The sequence below is a fragment of the Diaphorina citri genome, unplaced genomic scaffold (assembly GCF_000475195.1).
Source record: "Diaphorina citri unplaced genomic scaffold, Diaci psyllid genome assembly version 1.1 scaffold2418, whole genome shotgun sequence".
NCBI classification, from domain to species: domain Eukaryota; kingdom Metazoa; phylum Arthropoda; class Insecta; order Hemiptera; family Psyllidae; genus Diaphorina; species Diaphorina citri.
This window is the reverse complement of record NW_007379842.1, coordinates 31,690-37,689: the sequence shown is the minus strand read 5'-3', so window position 1 is coordinate 37,689 and position 6,000 is coordinate 31,690.

The window sequence follows — 6,000 nt, the reverse complement described above, 5'->3', positions numbered from 1 at the left end:
ATTTGAATAGATCATAATGGCATCTAGGACTAGATGCCCTCAGCAAATTGGATACATCCGCATTGATTCACTCAACAGTTTGGATAAACAAGCCCTGTTCTAGGGAATCCGAGAGACTTTCTAGTTTTTACACGTCAAGTTGTTGTTTGAAAGTTGAACTTCTAGGGCAGAGTCCGTGACACCTCTAGAGATGCCCTTTAAGGTACGATATAGGGAACCGAAATGTTTCAATAAGAGGCACTGTTCTAGGCCATTCAAGGAGAACCTCCCCTAACACAAACACATGAGTTGACAATTCCTACACAAACAGGCTTGTCCTCGATATAAATAATAATACGTAAATATCGGTTACACGGAAAACTAATATAGGTACTTTACACGACTACTTATACTTAAGTTCGTCTAAGATACTATTCATATAACCATATCGAAAACTTTCGAGGTCACAACAGTATCATTCAAATTAGAAAAGGAAATACTAAAACTACAAGGTGACCAGAAAATAAAGTGAAAACTCTTTCTCTCGTTGGAACTTGGATACTGTGAACTGTGGCTTGAGAGGCATTCATTCATACAAGACTTGATGAAGCAGCATTGAAATATTGAATCTATGAGATAGGGCTTCAAACACAGCCCTCTATTGACCATAGGTATCTATAATTGGATGAAGAGATTCTTCAAAAATATCCCAAGATAAAACTTTAATCAAACTCCTGAGAACACCTGTAGTCACCTTGAAAGAATCAGAACTATGAGCAAGAGTAGGATTCAGTTTTTAATTAATGTATATTAATTATTTGTCTGTCCATGACATCTAAAAATTTGCTCGCGGTTTCATAATCTTGTCAAAAACCAGTTCGTAACTTTAGCATCACCCGTTCCTTCTTCATAGCAAAAGCATAATGACAATTAGGATGAAAGTAAGCTTGTGTACCTATAGATGGTATGTCTGTCACGCATGCTATATGTTTGAATTTAATGTCTAGAAGACATGGCATGTCATGGAGGATGACTTGGAATGACTGTACAAACGTAGAGCCAATGTCAATGCCGAAGGAAACCTCAATACTCTCGTATTCCATACCCTAATTGTTATTGTTGTAGTAGCGGACGGTCTCTTGTTCAGATGGGTAACAGAGACTTCTCCGACTTGCTGTAATGGCCTTTGACTGAAAGCAATGGAGAAACCCAGGTCGCCCCAGTTGCTAAACACGGATTCGTCAAGAAATGAAGAATCAGTTATGTAGTAGAATGAGATAATAGGATGTCCGCACCGCAAGTCAATCAACCACTCCAAGAAATATAACAGGGAGGACAGTAAAATTGTCAAACCATCACCACGGACAAATCTGATTGATACTTAGATAATGATCATGATTGGAGAGTTCTTACTGAAGCTAAGGATCTTTGTGGTCTTTGAAAGCTGTACTGGTCTAAGTCTCTAATGTCTCAAATTCATTACGACATGTTCAGATTCAAGAAGAGAAAACTGTTTAGTTATGTATATGGATATCAATCATACCAAGATCAATCAGCGAGTTCCAACTTTGCAAAATTCTGCCCCTTTGGAAACTTGCCATTATATTTTCTGCTAGTTCGTAATTGTATGTTTTCTGTGCAACTACAGTTCAAACTCATCCTATTGTACAATCAACGTGGAATCTACACATCTATTTTTTATCGAACTTGTTAATCAAAATAGAAAGAAGAATCCACTTATAAATGTAAAAGTTTCCGCTGCATACTCGTATCTGAACGATAGCAAGTTCAAATCACGACTGCCGACTGCCGGTATTCAAGCATTCAGTATTCTCAGCTTTGAGAAATGGGAAATGGCGGCTGAGGTAATGATGGGGCTGACCTCTATCTTTTCTCGCTTGCTTCTTTGTGGACTGGTGGTGATTCCAAGAAGATACAAGACGACTTGTGGTAGTATAAAGTACCTAACCTGACTAGTGACTAGGTAGGTATCTGCATTGGTAGTGTACCTAAACTTCGTAGGTATCTTGTTTTGACTGAGAGATTCTTCTTGTACCCATATTTTCGCGTGCCAGAATGAGACTGAAAAGTGCTTTAATTAACCGGGGATTGCTGTTCCTACTTTTGGATTGTTTTTCAATTTTCACTACAAGCTCAGTAAACTGTAGACCTCTGAGAAGGCCCCTTCTCTTACAGGCTCCCAAAGTCCCAAACCTATGAAAAAGTGGCAATACGGGCATCGACTAAGCCGATCCGCTTTGGCATCTACCCAAGTAACCGCTACCCAGTGCCCGATTACTCGGATTAGTCTGAAGAGTATTAGCTTCTACCGATAAATAGTTATATAGTTAACCGTTTGATTACCATTTTGAGTTCTTTTGAGGCACTCCCCACACTGTATTTATTTCGAAAACCGGTAAAAGGTACGAAAAAGAGGCCAACGGACCAGTTCCTGGTAGCTTTTGATGGTGTCCTAGAAATCCTAGAATACAAAAAGTTGTCTGACCCGTCCAATTGCATGGAAAGTAGAAAGAAGTCAAGACTCCAGAGTCCTAGAGCAACATTTGTTCGATGAACATTCACTACTTTCCTAAGTAAAAAGAAAAGACTGCCAGCCTAGTTAGCTTAGTTGGTAGTGCGTCTGCCTTGTAAGCGCTAGGCCACGGGTTCGATTCCCGCCCGGGGCGGATTTTATCCTGATGGGATAATGTTCGTTCTCGGAACGGCTGGCTTTCTCCTATCCTGTCTTCCTTCTCTCTTCGATTTCGGGACGATAAGACCATAGCAGTTACAGTTCCCTCTGTCAAACCTCTTTTTTTTAAAAAAAAAAAAATCCTTATTAATTTTATTTCTGCTTTCTCGTCCACAGCTTGTTGTACACTGGTATCTGTACGAAGGTATCGCCAGACAGATGGAATCATTCCGAGAGGGTTTCGAGTGTGTGTTTCCCCTAGCTCAACTCAGTATGTTCTATCCGGAGGAGTTGGAATATGTGTTCTGTGGCTCAGGTAATTATTTACGCCCTTTAAATGGGTCTACGGGGCCCTAGGTGGCCTAATAGGGCCCCAGACGCCCTAAAAGGAGGCCAAAATATCGTCAAAATTTGACAAACCCTTTTTAAAGTTGTGGTGGAAGGAGCAGACTGATAAAAGAAAATCACACGACTTTCTATCACATTACGGTAAAAATTTAAAAAGAAAGGCTTCCAAAATGTTTCATTGAAAATTTCTTCGTTTTTAAGTAACCAAATTGTCATTAATTGGGTGCACATTTTATGAAGATAGCTCTTAGAAACACCAAAACGTACGTTCTTTTTTTTATGGTTTATGATTTCACCAATGCAGAGGAATAGCAATTTTCCTAAAGGTGAATGGACTTTTCGACGGTCTGAAACGGGTAACAAGTTAACTACTGTTTTATTTACAGGTGAAGTGCTAGAACCTAGTTACATAGGGTACTTAATTTATTCTTCGTTAGTTTTTGTCAGTTGGTTAACTTTCCTGAATCTCAAAAAGTACTTCTATTTACTCGTAACATTTAGGTGTTTGATATTTAGCCTTATGTCACCACAATATTTACTCAGAAACCATCTTCAACTCTAAATCAAGTAGGAGTATGACATTAGGAGAATGTCTATGAAAGCTTAGTAAAATACTAAATGTTACGTTACATTACGTATTAGTTACTTGGTTTGAATTCAGATTCCAACACATTCAGTAATTTTAGATTTACCTGAAGAAAAAATCATCAAATCATCACTTGGTCTCCATTTATATACTCTCACTTGGATCTGGTGATTGGGAACTGACAAAAAGGTATAAACTCACAGTGAGTTTACCGAAATGTTGCCAAATTAGCCAAATCATCCAAAAAAAATAAATGATACTGTAACTTCAAGTGATCTTCCAAACTAGACCCTTGTTAGTTCTATCTTGTGTCGAGTATGCAAAGACTACTACCTAGATATGGCTAATACCTATGTACATATGAGGTAAGTATAAATAAGCATATAAATAAGTAGGTATATGCTAAAAGTATGTTCTAATTATTTCAGCCATCTTATACTTGGTAGGCAGGTAGGTACATATGTCATAAAATTAGTGAACTACCTAAGTATAGGCATCTACTAAGGTAAGTACTTATTTCAGATTGTTAGCACATGGACAAGCTATGATGCCACTGACTATTTGTATAAGTACGTGTTCTAAAAAGTACTCATCAAAGTATCACACTCATTAAACAAGTCTCGAGTTCTTATTGTTCATTTTTTCCTCAAATATGAACATTTCGTTATGAGGGCAAGACATTAAAAAAGCTCCAAACTTATTCACCTTTACGGTTCACTTGTGAAATAAAAATGTACCAATACCTGAGTATAGGTTCATGACATCATAATTATGTTTATCTTGACAAATGAGCCTGGTTAGTTTATCCTCAATTAGAGAGTTCCTGATATTCATTGCAAATTGACATTTGGCATTTCCCTGCCACGCTCACAGTGAAAATTAATGAGAAGTCTTTTGCTAAAAAGCAAAATCATTAATCAACATTGAAGATACCTGGTTAGTGGTTAGGCACTATGTACTAAGTATTATTGTGATAAAAAAATTCTCATACATTCAAACAAGAATAATCATGGCATACCGACTCGTGCATCAGCAAATGGTAATAGGTAAGTACTTGAAGGTTTGTGAGCACATCGGTTCGACTTGTTAAATTTCATGAGGTGTGACGTAATACCTAGGACTCAATAGACCTGGAATACTTGAGTACTTACAGCACGTGAAAACTAGCTTTTAACTAGAGAAGTCTTTTGCTAAAAAGCAAAATCATTAATCAACATTGAAGATACCTGGTTAGTGGTTAGGCACTATGTACTAAGTATTATTGTAATAAAAAAAAAATTCTCATACATTCAAACAAGGGTAATCATGGCATACCGACTCGTGCATCAGCAAATGGTAATACTTGAAGGTTTGTGAGCACATCGGTTCGACTTGTTAAATTTCATGAGGTGTGACGTAATACCTAGGGCCTAGGACTCAATAGACCTGGAATACTTGAGTACTTACAGCACGTGAAAAACTAGCTTTTAACTACTTATAGAAAGCTATTATCACAATCAAAGAACCGTTTGGCGTTTGACTGGTAATTTGGTTTTGTTTCTTAATTATTTTTTTTTTTTTTTAATTTAGTGCGAATAAAAATGGGTGTACAAAGAAATAATAATTCGTATAGGTTCTTTTTGCTTTATATGTAATTAACATGTAAATAATATAAAGGTGATTTTATTTTTACTTTCTTTATCCTATTAGTATACGATGTATGCTGAAGGGAAAGTATTGTTCATGTGATGCGCATAATATTAAGGAGTAACTTAGTATACGATGTATGCTGAAGGGAAAGTATTGTTCATGTGATGCACATAATATTAAGGAGTAACTTTGAAATTGTCCCATAACGAATACGAGTTTTGGTTTCTGCGCATGTGCAGAAGATTACCGTAGTGGTTTATCCGGGAGTAACTTTGAAATTGTCCCATAACGAATAGGAGTTTTGGTTTCTGCGCATGTGCAGAAGATTACCGTAGTGGTTTATCCATTTCGGTATTTATTTGAAGTGGAAATTTCATGAGTTTTGTTGAAATGAGCACTTATTTCCCTCTAACAAACTAATAAAGCTCATGAAAGGAGTAACTTTGAAATTGTCCCATAACGAATAGGAGTTTTGGTTTCTGCGCATGTGCAGAAGATTACCGTAGTGGTTTATCCATTTCGCTATTTAATTGAAGTGGAAATTTCATGAGTTTTGTTGAAATGAGCTCCTATTTCCCTCTAACAAACTAATAAAGCTCATGAATGTGCGTCTGCCTTGTAAGCGCTAGGCCGCGGGTTCGATTCCCGCCCGGGGCGGATTTTATCCTGATGGGATAATGTTCGTTCTCGTTCCCTCTGTCAAACCTCTTTTTTTTTTAAAAAAAGACTTTACGAGTTGTCCTCAGGAGACTGCCTGCACGGTAAG